Genomic DNA, 15,213 nt, shown 5'->3' with positions numbered 1-15,213 from the left:
AGAGAGAGAGAGAGAGATTTTCATGTGTATGCATATTAAGTAACATTTGTAAAAAATAAGAAAGAATATTTTCATGTGTATGTGTGAGTTGAAGTCAATGTTCAACCTAACCGGTAAACCGGTAAACCGGCTAGTTCAACTATTTTAACTGCCCAAGTTTTGGATGGCAAAAAAAGTGATAGAATTTTTTTAAAAAAAAATACAAAAAATCTACTAAAATATGAAAAATAAATTTAAAGAATGATTCAACAAAACACATCCAAATGAAGTTGAAAATTTTTAAAAAATGAAATTTACATAATTGATTTGTGCTCAGGGGTATTTTAAAAATTTTCTAAAAAAAAGTATTAAAAAATATAAAAATAAATATTACTTGCCAAAAACGATTTCCAATATTTCCTATAATGGTGAAAAACATTAAAAATGCATTATAAATAAAATCTTTTATTTTTTGAATTTTTATATAAATTTTTTATTTTATTTTTAAAAAATACTAGGTCGGTCACCAAAACCTACTGAAATCGAAACTAGTCTAGTGGCCGGTTCCAATCTAAGCAGGCATTTTCCAACAATGGTTGAAGTCACAATTAGTTGGATAATTCAATGTCACCAATCACATGTTACGCAAAGGACATATATTATAGACCTTTCGTGGCATAAAAAAATGGTAATAAAAAATAGTAGGGCTATTTGCGGCATCACCGTCGCAACATTAGATTGAACACTAAATATCAAAGAATGGATCCCCCTAAACAGATCACTGTCTAAGAACCTACGGTTCATCACACACCAGCACCCTCTAACCAATCCATGAAGTGCCAATAATCCTATGTAAGTACGAACAACAGAGTTTCCATTGTCTGTGAGTTATACAGCACGAGGTCCCATTGCAAATTCTAGACCAAGAAAACCCACATGGAAAGGATTCCGAAGATGGCCCATTTGAATGAGCCGTGGCGACTCGGGCCGGCTCTGTTGTGCTGCGAATCGGGGGCAGCCGCACCATTTGAAAGCCGCGATCTGCGTCTTATAACTCGTTTTAGAATGCGGCGATCGCCTCCAAATTTGCTGTCAAATTCGGTTGTCACTTCGAGTGCCAAAACTTTGCCTCCGAAATGAGCTCCAAGTTCTAACCCTTCTTCCACCTTCATTGTGGTTCCTGAAAACAAAAATGTGCAAATTTTCAAATTTCGCATGTTCAGGACAGAGGGAAGGGCTGTCAAAATTGAGGTTCAAATCTTCAACGAAAACAAAAAGAAGGGTTTGCTCAAAATTGAGGCAGCTAAGAGCTTTACTTACCATGTTGGGTCTGCATAGGAATGTTGGGGATAGCTTTCGTCAGATCAAAACAGAAAGAGAAGACAAGAAAAAGAACTATCACTGCTTTAATCCCCATCTTTTCTCTCCTCTTTTTTGTTCTCTCTCTTCCTCTATCGGTTTCTTTCTCGCTCTTTTTCTCTTTCTTTTTTTTTTCTGGGAAATTTTGTTTCTTTCTCTTTCTTTCCTAATCTAAAGAGAGTGGGTGCTTCTGGTTGTAAGGTGGAGAGAGCGGGTTGAGAAATGAGAGCATTTGTTGATGTATACAAGTTGGTGGAACTTCTACAAGAAGTGCCGTCTGATTTGACGATGTCGCAACTGCAAAGCGTTGGATCGCTTCAAAAGAGAATTGAGGCCATAGTCAAACACCGGTCCATTCAGCAACTTCCGGGTTGGACAGATAATATTAAATCCTAACTTTTTTTGTATTGTTTTTGTGAGAAGATAGAGCTTCTGGAAAAAAATCAAATTTATGAAGTCAAAGGCACCTGAGGCGTGCGTGGTTGATTTTTTTATGCTCCAGCGGAAATCATCTTAGTCGGATTGGGATAACGATGCCGGATTCCAAGAACCCAATAATTTTCTTAAAAAATTAAATATAACAAAGTTCACTCTATATCAAAAGTAAATGGTCTCATTGTATATATTTGTATATATTTTCTTATTACTCCTAGTTGATGTAGAAACATGTCCAAAGTAAATTAAACAAACTAAAATGTACATAAAAACAGACAAATTGTAAATTGAAAGCAGTTTTTATACGGTGTTAGGATTTAACAACCCTCTTCGATAGGGAAAAAGGAATTCCGAAATTGGATTCCACCAAGATTGTGTACTTATCTAGCAAGAAACAAAATATGCGAGATAATACAAAAAATAAAGCATGAAACACATACACCACAAGGGCATAAAGATTTATGTGGTTCACCCCAAGAGAACTACATCAACGGGCACGGGCATGGTAAACTGAAATCCATTATACCAATGAAAGTTACATTACAGATTTTGAGACAAAGAATTACCTCTCTAACACTTGACAAAACCCAATCGCGTGTTAGAGAGGTAACTCTCTGTCTCAAAATATGTAATGTAACTTTCATGGGCATAGTGGATTTCAGTTCGCTGTGCCCGTAGATGTAGCCATCTTGGGGTAAACTTCGTAAATCTTTGTACTCCTGTGGTGTGTGTTTCATGTTTTATTTCTCGTATTATCGCTCGTTCTTTTGCATAATTTGTTTCTAGCTAGATAAGTATACGATCTTGGTGGAATTAAACTTTGGGATTCTTGTTTCTGCATTTAAGATGGTTCTTAAATCTTAACAAGCGGTATCAGAGTCTTACTACTCTCTAGAGGAAACTACCTTTCATATATGGAGACCCAAATATAACACACAAATTCTCTACACTTTCATATCATATATATAAGGAAAGTTTTCTATTTGATGTGAACTCCTAACCTTATATATATATGATATGAAAGTGCAAAAAATTTGTGTGCCTTATTTGGATCACCATAAGGGAAAAGTGGTTTCCTCTAGAGAGAGAGGCAGACGCCTCCTATGCAAGAGAGGAAAAGCATCCCTTTCAAAGAGAAAAGAGCTTCCTATAGAGAAAAACTCCGCGTTGTGCCTAATGTAAATGGAGAGGCTGGATTCTTGTATAGAAGAGGTATCCATGAAGATTTTGTGTGGTTTCCCCTTTTAGAGAGGGAAAGTCTTAGTTGCTCTCAAGGTTTTCCTCCTGGACAGTGGTTTATATGGGGAATGGAGATGGTCTTTTCCTGGATAGTGATTTAGCTGTAGAATAGAGATGAGAGATTGTCGATGGAGAGACTGAGTCTATAAGGGTTTACTTGACTGAGATTTGTTGAGGGTTATCGAGGTAACTCTATGTCCCAAAATCTGCAATGTAACTTTCATTAGTATAATGTATTTCAGTTTGTCATGCCCATGGATGTAGCCCTTTTGAGGTGAACCACGTAAATTTGTATATTCTTATAGTGTGTGTGTGTATGTGTTTTTTTATACTTTGTTTCTCGTATTATGGCTCGTACTCTCATCTATTTTGTTTCTAGCTAGATAAGTACACAATCTTGGTGGGTTCCAATATTTGGGATTCAAGTTTCCGCACTTGAGGGTTCTTAAATCCTAACATAAGGCCTAGGTTTATGAAAACAAAGTAAAGCCTCGCCTCAAATGCTTGTCTGGAAACAACTTTGGGCATTGAAAATCTGCATGATGGCTCTAAAATCAATTTCCAACACCGACTATGAAATCTAAAACTCAAAAAACGGTATAGATCTTGCGAATCCAAAAACCCTTATTTTTAGGACGCAATGGACAATTTAGATAAAATGTTACAGTACACAATATTTTTAGTAATTGATTTTTTTTTTCTTAATAACTATAATGGTCGAAGCCTGAGCTGATTGATTGGACGGTTTTTCAATTCCCTAACATCAAATTTTGGTGAGTTTTGAGATGAGGCATTACTGAATTTGATAGGACTACAAGCCTATCAAAATATTTTCTTTATAAATTGCCATGCTAAACTACATGGTAGAAAAAGGGTTTTTGTACATAGCAAAACCCATCCATCAACTGGTGAATCTTACCCATGATTTTGCAATGCTTTAGTGTCAATATTAGTGCATGCTGGGTTAGCCTAGTCTATAAATTATTTCAACATTTGCATGGGGTAGAAATTAAAAGTTACAATTTGCCTGAAAAATTACACTAACAACTATTTGTCAGATGAAAGAATAATCATACAATAGGAATTTGCGAAAGCTTGGGATCGCCACATTTTGTTTGTGTTAGAATTAAACAGTGACTATCAAAAGCAGAAAAAATCACATGAGTAACATATCAGATATCTTATATCTTTTTCATAAATGATTCCTATCTTGTAGTTAGTGCAATCTTTTCATTCATTTCTGAATGTGATTTCTTTGGTTCGAGAGGTCGATGATTGCAATCTATGGCCGATTTCGATTACTGGAAGTATATTAGAAACAATATTTAACAAGTTTAATTCGAAAGATGTTGAATGAGAAAACTAGGAAGGACTACACACAAATCCTTATCGAATCCAATCGATCTTGACAACAAGAGATAGAGGAAAGACCCAACGTAAATTCCAATCCTTCAGATTTCACAGGGGCAAATATCAGGGTAGAGTAGGGCTGAGAATTTACCTGGCTTGGATTCGAAACCAGAATTTCAGATCCTATCTGGATTCTGGTAAGAATTCAATATTTGGATCTAATGGGTCAAATTCAGATTGTATCCGACCGGATCTAGATTCGGATCCCATATAAACTTTTTATATCCAGATTTGAATCCGAATATTTTGGATCCGTTCGGATCTAGATCCGGATTCTTTCAGGATCTGAGTCCGAATCCAAGTAGATCCGATCGAATCTAGATCCAAATTTTTTCTGGATCCGAGTCCGGATCCAGGTATATCTAAATCTGATCCGACCTATTATCAGCCCTAGGGTAGAGGAAGATCAACGTCGCAGGGAAAGAATGCTACTTATTGGTATTGTAAGAAAATAGTCATATGAGTAATGATTGTCTTGTTTTGAAGAATAAGCAAAAGTTTAAGAGCAAGGTTAATCAAGCCGAATCAAATGTTGTCTCTGATTGTGACAAAAGGATCACTTTGAATTGAATGTACAATATTATCTATTGGAGACCTTTGCATTTTGGATTTATGTTTGCCCCAAAAGAATGTAATTTTTATCATACACAAGTGTGCATAGTGGATATTCTATCTTATATATTATAGTACGCACAAAGTTTTGGGCAAATTTAACAATTACATGGAAATAAGCACACATAGAGAAATGAGACATTTTAATTAACAAATAATCTCATTTCAGTAGGGCAATTCGAAAACTCTAGTTTTATACTGATCTTTGGAAGGGGATCATAAAAGTTTTCAAGAGGCTGTGTGGTAATATTAAGAGGGAAAAAGAATGGAAGTCTCTACATTCTTAATGACACTACTCAAAAGAATAATATTGTAAAGAGGATTGTTGCCATGGCTAATAGGCATCACGATATGCATGTTTGGCATCGTTGCTTGGGGTCATCTTAGTGAATGTGATATAAAAATATTTCGAAATCAAAACCTTATTCATATTCTTAAACATGACTTTTCTATTTTATCCACCTAAGAGGTTGACTTTTAACATCTCACCCATGTTTAAATTTGAATTGAAAATTTCTATCAAAAGACATTGATCATTAATTAAAATTTGTCCGAGGGATATTTATTAGAAACTCAAAATACTGTAGAGAACTATCTCTTTACCAATTGATTAATCAAGAACATACAATACCCGTATAAATATACAGCCAGTAACAATTAAAGATTAATACCGACGGTTATGGATAATTACTAACTAATCTTATCATAATCAAGAAACATCTAATTAAGAGGTATATACCTATACAGACACATATCTGTATTGCTATGTATTCACAATGATGTATATCAATACTAACAAGATAACCATACGTTAACACTTCCCCTCAAACTCAAGATGCATTTACATAAAGCAGCAAAGTTTGCACAATAAGTTGCATAAACGTACTAGTTGGATATTTAAGTCTTCACATGCATAGATTGCTTGAACTACAAGCACAGAATGGCACTTGGAAGATCCAACTGAACTCAATGTGGATCCGAGATAGATTCAGCGACTCGCAGTCCGAGATAGATTCAGCAACTCGCAATCCGAGACAGATTCAGTAACTCACAGTCCAAAACACATGTCAGGAAAGAGACAAAGGCCTTTTTGCAAAGAGTCGAAACAGACTTGGCTGAGAGTCGAAACAGACTCGGCAGAGAGTCGAAACACGACTCGAAGGCCTTTGGAAGTGCTTCCTTGGTCTATGGGTTGCTCACTAAACTGAGAGTCTTGATTGATTCAACCATGGGCAAAGATAAGAGCAGAGTTTTTTGATGAAGAGGAGAGCTGAAGTTGTATGCTTTAGAATCGAAGGGATCGATAGAAGAAGCTTGGTTGTCCCGCATATTTTAAGTATCTTGTTGAGGTAAATAAAGAGGCTTGACTCTGAAAGGACATATGAGTCGAGGAATTCATTAGAGAGAGAGTGGACAACTATGCACCGTGCAGAGTCACAGATCTTTTCGATTTGTGTGCGAGATAGGGCCCGAAAGCCAAGACCTTTGGGGTCAGCAAAGACCGAGGGCTCCAAGAATATGATCTTAAGCAGCTTTTCAAACCCCTCAAAGCCAATGCGGGAGTCAAAGGCCTTTCTTATGCAAAGCGCACTCAAAGTGCACGGGAATAGATTGCATATTGAATGGAAGCAAAGGTTTTGTATATAGATGATGTAAGCTCTCTTGTGCTGCTTTGGGAAGGAGGGGATTAGATTGCTAGTGTAGCGTTGGGCCAAACAAGGGCGAGAGCAGGCTATACAATTCGATGCAAAACGGTAACAAGAGTAGGTGGCCTTTTGGAAACATAGTCTCATAAAATTTTCCAACCTCAAATCTGAGGTTGGCAACCTTTGATCTGAGGTCGGCGAGCCCAGATCTTAGGTTGAAGAGTAAGAATTCAATATTTGGATCTAATGGGTCAAATTCAGATTGTATCCCACCGGATCTAGATTCGGATCCCATATAAACTTTTTATATCCAGATTTTAATCCGAATATTCTGGATCCGTTCGGATCTAGATCCGGATTCTTTCAGGATCTGAGTCCGAATCCAAGTAGATGTGATCGAATCTAGATCCAAATTTTTTCTGGATCCAAGTCCGGATCCAGGTATATCTAAATCTGATCCGACCTATTATCAGCCCTAGGGTAGAGGAAGATCAACGTCGCAGGGAAAGAATGCTACTTATTGGTATTGTAAGAAAATAGTCATATGAGTAATGATTGTTTTGTTTTGAAGAATAAGCAAAAGTTTAAGAGCAAGGTTAATCAAGCCGAATCAAATGTTGTCTCTGATTGTGAAAAAAGGATTACTTTGAATTGAATGTACAATATTATCTATTGGAGACCTTTGCATTTTGGATTTATGTTTGCCCCAAAAGAATGTAATTTTCATCATACACAAGTGTGAATAGTGGATATTCTATCTTATATATTATAGTACTCACAAAGTTTTGGACAAATTTAACAATTACATGGAAAGAAGCACACATAGAGAAATGAGACACTTTAATTAAAATATAATCTCATTTCAGCAGGGCAATTCGAAGTCTCTAGTTTTATACTGATCTTTGGAAGGGGATCATTAATGTTTTCAAGAGGCTGTGTAGTAATATTAAGAGGGAAAAAGAATGGAAGTCTCTACATTCTTAATGACACTACTCAAAAGAATAATATTGCAAAGAGGATTGTTGCCATGGCTAATAGGCATCACAATATGCATGTTTGGCATCGTTGCTTGGGGTCATCTTAGTGAATGTGATATGAAAATATTTCAAAATCAAAACCTTATTCATATTCTTAAACATTACTTTTCTATTTTATCCACCTAAGAGGTTGACTTTTAACTTCTCACCCATGTTTAAATTTGAATTGAAAATTTTTATCAAAAGACATTGATCATTAATTAAAATTTCTCCGAGGGATATTTATTAGAAACTCAAAATACCTTAGAGAACTATCTCTTTACCAATTGATTAATCAAGAACATACAATACCCGTATAAATATACGGCCAGTAACAATTAAAGATAAATACCGACGGTTATGGATAATTACTAACTAATCTTATCATAATCAAGAAACATCTAATTAAGAGGTATATATCTATACAGACACATATCTGTATTGCTATGTATTCACAATGATGTATATCAATACTAACAAGATAACCATACGCTAACACTTCCCCTCAAACTCAAGATGCTTTTACATAAAGCAGCAAAGTTTGCATAATAAGTTGTATAAACGTACTAGTTGGATATTTAAGTCTTCACATGCATAGATTGCTTGAACAACAAGCACATAATGGCACTTGGAAGACCCAACTGAACTCAGTGTGGATCCGAGATAGATTCAACGACTCGCAGTCCGAGATAGATTCAGCAAGTCGCAGTCCGAGACAGATTCAATAACTCAAAGTCTAAAACACATGTCAGAAAAGAGACAAAAGCCGTTTTGCAGAGAGTCGAAACAAACTTGGCAAAGAGTCGAAACAGACTTGGCAAAGAGTCGAAACAGACTCGGCAGAGAGTCGAAACACGACTCGAACGCCTGTGGCAGTGCTTCCTTGGTCTATGGGTTGCTCACTAAACTGAGAGTCTCTATTGATTCAACCATGGGCGAAGATAAGAGCAGAGTTTTTTGATGAAGAGGAGTGCTGAAGTTGTATGCTTTAGAATCGAAGGGATCGATAGAAGAAGCTTGGTTGTCCAGCAAGTTTTAAGTATGTTGTTGAGGTAAATAAAGAGGCTTGACTCTGAAAGGACATATGAGTCGAGGAATTCATTAGAGAGATAGTCGACAATTGTGCACCGTGCAGAGTCACAGATCTCTTCGATTTGTGTGCGAGATAGGGCTCGAAAGCCAAGACCTTTGGGGTCAGCAAAGACCGAGGGCTCCAAGAATATGATCTTAAGCAGCTTTTCAAACCCCTCAAAGCCAATGCGGGAGTCAAAGGCCTTTCTTATGCAAAGCGCACTCAAAGTGCACGGGAATAGATTGCATATTGAATGGATGCAAAGGTTTTGTATATAAATGGTGTAAGCTCTCTTGTGCTACTTTAGGAAGGAGGGGATTAGATTGCTAGTGTAGCGTTGCGCCAAACAAGGGCGAGAGCAGGCAATACAATTCGAGCAAAAACGGTAACAAGAGTAGGTGGCCTTTTGGAAACATAGTCTCGTAAAATTTTCCAACCTCAAATATAAGGTTGGCAACCTTAGATCTGAGGTCAGCGAGCCCAGATCTTAGGTTGAAGAGTCTAGAGCTCTGATACCATATTAGAAACTCAAAATACTGTAGAGAACTATCTCTTTATTAATTGATTAATCAAGAATATACAAGACCCGTATAAATATAAGGCCAGTAACAATTAAAGATAAATACCAACGGTTATGGATAATTACTAACTAATCTTATCATAATCAAGAGGCACCTAATTAATAGATATATACCCATACAGATACATATTTGTATTGATATGTATTCATAATGATATATATCAATACTAACAAGATATCCATACACTAACAATATTTTCTAAATTTTTCCCTCTAGCCAAATTTAAGTGGTTATCAATTAGAAAGGATAGCTTTGATGTTTTATGTTTAGAAAATATCAATTAAAAGGTCCAATTGCCTTTTATCATTGTAAGGCAAACTAAAGGGCAAGTGTTCATGCCAACTTCAGGCAGAGCTCGATAAAGCTAAAGACATAAACAATTCAAATGAAAAAGAAATTATTCAATGTGTTGAAGACAACCAAAGCTTTGGACGAACTTCGTAGCACCCTTGAGGAAATGGATTTTTTATTGAAAATTTGCCTTTTGTATGAATATGAATATGGAATTTATGAATCATGAATTCACTTTTAGGACTCCTCTGATGACGTTGATAATAAATATGATTACACCTATTATTATGATTCGGACTGCAGTGAAGTGAAGTAGACATGATATTGCAGTAGAGTGAACAATATTTTGTATTTATCATCGATAAAAGAATCATAGCCGCCATCTAGGTGGTTTGTTTTTTTTCTTCTAGCTTGTGTCTTACTGTTGCCTCCTTTATAATGGTGATATTTAATCTGCTCATTGATTCGTCTTGTTAGACTTCCTTGATGCATATTGCCATAAAATAATTCATAATATTGTAAAAAATGATACAATAATTCATTTATTGAAAATTTTGTGCATCGAGTCTAGGCTTACTAATGTAAGATAAGATGTCAAACAATCTCTTTCACACTCTATACATATTTGTATCGAAGATGAGATGTCAAATATGTTTATCTCTACATCCTTCCCTCTCAAAAAATAAATGATACATAGTTATTCCAGTTTAGTTTGAGAAAATCAACCATGATTTGAAATTCATACCATAATGTGCATTCATTAGCTATACATCATGGGTCACCTTGACAAATCAAATGGTATTTAAGTGACCCCTAATTTGCTGGAGGGATCTAGAATGGTGTTTTTAGATGAGTCCCTAAAATTCTTGAACACGGGATGGGTTTATATGGAGGTAAAGTATATATAATGAGACCATCTACATTTCGTATAAGGTTGTTACAATTAATCTTGAATATTGGATGTGGAATTGGGTGGTTATATTTATTTTATTGACCAAGCATAAATTTCAAAAGAATTTTTTTGAGACTTTGTGATACACCCAAGATATCTGATTTCACATCGAATGATTATAAATAATTGTAACCTCCTTGTACCAAAGATAAATGGTCTTATTGTATACGATCCCTTATGTGGGTTGCATTGAGTCACTTTAAGCCATGTGAGCTATCTACTAGCTTTCGTGGTGCACCTACGTTTCATGACTAATCATGATCCAAATAGTGTATAAATTGCCGAACTATTGGATTGAGTAAATTACAATGTTACAATGGTATTGGACGGTGTAAATTACATTGTTACTATGGTACTGGATGGTGTAAATTACATTGTTACTATGGTGGGAAAATTTTCTATACTTCCCCTATTATATGAAAATTCTATACTTCCCCCACCCAGCCGTCCAATTTAGATCAAATAAGTCACTGACCATTTTATTTAGGTTTGATACCTCGGAGTATTTTATTTTCAGTTTTTATTCTACCAATTATATGAATATGAAATTTGCTATGTGTCATCGTCTCAATGGGGAGTAGCTGAAAAATATATGAAAATAATATTTCCAATTCAAGGGTATTTTGGTTAATTTTATTTTGTCAAAAATATTGATTTTATATATTTTGTAAGTGTGAGCTTCACAGAGGAGTAGGCACCCAAAATTTCGTGTCAATTGTTTTGAAGAACAAAATTTCGTGTCAAATGTTTTGAAGAAAAAATAAATAAATAAATCAGTGTAGAGGTATGGCATTATAAGTGGATCGATCTTTGTCGTTCATTCATATATGAATGGGAAGTATATAACTATTATACATTGGGGGAAGTATAGAAAGGTTGTCCTAATATAGTACTCAAGTGTTGAAGTTCTTGAGGGATTTTCAGGATGACTTTCGACTGATTTTATCCCAAAGTTATTTGACAGTGAGAAGTTCGGTATTCTTTTCTACTCATTGAATGCCGAGGTCTCATAGCAGGGATTAATTTAATATGTACTATAAAAAAAATAGTATTATTATTATTATTATTATTATTATTATTTTTACAATTCAAAAGTTATAAAAAATAATTGAATTACAAAATTGTATAGTTTCAGATCTTGAAAATTTGAACTATGGACAATATGATCTTTTTAAAATTCTATGTAAAAAAAAACAAAATTATTAACTACACTTTAGGAAAATTTATAACCCCTTTACTCAACTCTCTAGCTATTGCCCCTTATTTTTAAACTGCATTGTAAATTCTGTTTTCCTTTTTCTTCCCCCCAATTCAAAAAGTTATTCTTTTTTTGATGAAAAACACCCCTTTCAAAACACTCATTTCTCTTTATTCTTTTCTTTTTTTTTGAAGTCAGTCCGACACACTATTGCCGGACTGGCATTCATAGGGACTGGTAGCAGCTGTATGCCGAACCGGCATCTTTGTTATAATAACCACGCTGGATTGGCTTCAATAACGAAAAATAAATTAAAAAGAGAGAAACATGAATTTGAAAAAGTGTCTTTTCATCCAAATAATTTACTTTTTTTACTTGATGCAACTCAAACTAGTGTTAGGATTAGTGATGTGGTTAAGAAGTCTTTGGGGTGGCATGCCTAAAAACATACACCACCACCCTCGAGGGGCACCTAGACATACACATAGACAAATATATGAGAGAGAGATGGAAATTTATCAAAATTGTCACAAAGAGATGAACAATTTTATAGTTTCATATTTTTTAGATCATGAAAGTTTGAAATATGGACAATATGATCTTTTTAAAAATTTACTAAAAATGGGTATGAACGTAAAAATAAAAAATTAGGTAAATTTTAGGGAAAATTTTAGCCCTTTTATTTAACTTTCTAGCCATTGGTTACTCTCTTTCTTTTTCACCCCCTCTAAATAAATAAATAAATAAATAATTTAAAGACAAACATCCCTTTCAAAACACACATTTCTCTACTTTTTTTCATTTGAAATTTTGTTTGTTTGAAATCGGTATGAAACATTGGTATCAGACCGGCTTTCAAAGGGACTGTAAGCTTTATGCCGAACCAGCATCTTTGTTATAATGATTGTGCCTGATTGGCTTAAATAAGACAAATAACTAAAAAGGAAAGAAACGTGAATTTGAAAAGTTGCATTTTTATCTAAAAAAAAATGTTTCCAAAATAGTGTTGGAATTAGTGATGTGGTTTAAGAAGTTTTAGAGGTGATATGCTTAGAAAGTTTTAAGTGTTTTATCGAAAGTGTAATAAACAAGGCAAAGTTGACAGGACATGTTCTTTCTCTATATGTAGATGGTACATGACCTTCCCATTCTTAAACATCGCTGACTTTATCTCTTTAAACAAAGGCAAGTCTGGCGCTTGAGTTTTTATTATTCTCCTGCATTTGAGAAGGCTGGAAAATTGTTGGATCTTCTAGTTTCGGTACTCTGTGGCTAGATAACCTTCACTCACCCTGAACATTTAAAAAGAAGAATAAAGAGAGAACAATAAAACATTAATCACCGTGACTTTTATCACTAGGGGCAAAAGGTATCTTATATAGAGCGATTACTCGTGATTGGAAGTGACAAGATTTAATGTCCTCTAATAGTTTGATGATTTGCTTCATTAAACTGCTTGGGCGAAACAAATCTTGCCCAATGGAGAATTGGTCGGAGAAGTGACAACTTATACTTTTAAACAGGAAAAAGATGGATTGTTTTGTGAAATAATCTTTTAGCCTATAAGAAGTGGAATTTGTGCTTGTGGAAATTACCGAGTCGTCGGCAGAGTGTGCAGAAAAACACTTATGGACGGTGATATTTTATCTCTAGGGGCAAAAGATATTTTAGAGATAGAGGGAGAGAGAGCAGAAAAACGTTTATGCACTGTGACATTTTATCTCTAAAGGCAAAAGGTATCTTGCACATAAGAAAATCGGGTGTCTTCTAATAGTTTGATGAATTGCGTCAGGCATTTAAGCCCCATTTCACTCACCTCATTCCAACAATCTTAACACCCAAGCTCCATGTTCAAAAACTTGGGGGCGGCACCAGGGTCAGGGTGAGGGTGGGGGGGGGGCGGGTTGGGAAGAGAGAGAGAGATTTTGTTTATGTATATTAAGTAACGTTTGTCCCAAAAAAGGATTTTGATGTGTATGTGTAAGTTGAAGTCTCTCATTGTTGGATAATCCAATCTCACCAATCACATTTTACACAAAGGACATGATTATCGACATTTCGTGGCATAAAAACTATTACAAGGGATGCCATACTATGATCCATACGCCTTAGGAAATAGTAGGGCTATATGCAGCATCACCGTCCCATTGCCTAATTCTAGACCAAGAAAACCCACATGGAAAGAACTCCGAAAATGGCCCATTTGAATGAGCCGTGGTGACTCGGCCCGGCATTGTGGTGGTGCGCACCATTTGAAGGCCGCCATCGGCTTCTGCTGCCTCCTCCAAATCGGCGGAGAATTCGGTGATCGCCTCCAAATTTGCGGCCAAATTCAGTAGCCACTTTGAGCGCCAAAACTTTGCGGCCGAATTGAGCTCCAAGTATTGACCCTTCTTCCACCTTCATCGTGGTTCCTGAAAACAAAAATGTGCAGATCTTCAAAATTTTGCATGCTCATAAAAGAGGGAAGGGTTGTCAAAATTGAGGTTAAAATTTTCATTTCGTCCCGCCGGAACAGAAACAAAAAGAAGGGTTTATTCAAAAGTGAGGCAGCTAAGAGAGCTTTACTTACCATGTTGGGTCTGCAGAGGAGTGTTGGGGATAGCTTTCGTCAGATAAAAAAAGAGAGAGAAGACGAGAAAAACAACTGTAACTGCTTTAATCCCCATCTTTTCTCTCGTTCTCTTTTTTGTTGTTCTCTCCCTTCCTATCTATAGGTTTTTTTTTTTCTTTTTTTTTTTCTTTTTTTTTGGGATATTTTGTTTCTTTCCCCCTTTTCACTCTTCTAAAGAGAGTGGGTGCTTCTGACTGTTAGGTGGAGAGAGTGGGTTGAGAAATGAGAGCATTTTGTGATGTAAGGCGGAGAGAGTGCGTTGAGAAATGAGAGCATTTTGTGATATATATATATATATATAAAAAAGTGGCAATCATTGATGGCTTTTACGACGAGGAGCTGTCCGATTTGACGTTGTCGCCACTGTAAAGCGTTGGACGCGCTTGAAATTGATTGGATTAATTGAGGCCGTAGTCAAAATTGTTTCCATTCAGCAGCTTCTTTGTTGGACAGATAATATTAAATACTAACTTTTTATGTATTATTTTTGTGAGAATATAGAGTTTATGGAAAATTTAAATTTATGAAATCAAAGGCACCGGATTATCATGCTCTAACCGATATCCCCCGAGTCAGATCGGAATAAGATGCATATTTCTAGGAATCCAATAATTTTGTAAATCGTTTTTCTTTTTTTTCTTTTTTTTAAAATATAACAAATTTGGCTCAAAACTCGTCCAAGACAGACTGTGCGAATCGGAGTTGGCCCCTCATGAGCTGGACCTGATTCCCATTCTGAAATATTTCTCTTTGAATTAAGATGACCCCTAGTGTCTTGCATACTAGTTGCGAGGATTTTTAATCCGGAT

General features: G+C 35.6%; 2 long non-coding RNA genes across 2 annotated transcripts; both read right to left on the bottom strand.

Annotated features, from left to right (window-relative positions):
- Positions 1-620: 620 nt before the first annotated feature.
- On the bottom strand, positions 621-1,692 carry LOC110007958 (uncharacterized). Its single transcript, XR_016047696.1, has 2 exons — positions 1,300-1,692; positions 621-1,159 (listed from the first exon to the last, which is right to left on the bottom strand). It is a non-coding gene; the product is annotated as an uncharacterized LOC110007958 (long non-coding RNA).
- Positions 1,693-13,818: 12,126 nt separating this feature from the next.
- On the bottom strand, positions 13,819-14,672 carry LOC18442459 (uncharacterized). The gene is made up of 2 exons (XR_016047695.1): positions 14,363-14,672; positions 13,819-14,204 (listed from the first exon to the last, which is right to left on the bottom strand). It is a non-coding gene; the product is annotated as an uncharacterized LOC18442459 (long non-coding RNA).
- Positions 14,673-15,213: the final 541 nt, after the last annotated feature.

Source organism: Amborella trichopoda, chromosome 13, assembly GCF_054954075.1.
Source record: "Amborella trichopoda isolate Santa Cruz 75 chromosome 13, AtrichopodaSantaCruz75HAP2 v2.0, whole genome shotgun sequence".
NCBI lineage: Eukaryota > Viridiplantae > Streptophyta > Magnoliopsida > Amborellales > Amborellaceae > Amborella > Amborella trichopoda.
The sequence above is the reverse complement of the archived record's forward strand: the minus strand, read 5'-3'. Positions and strand labels throughout refer to the sequence as shown.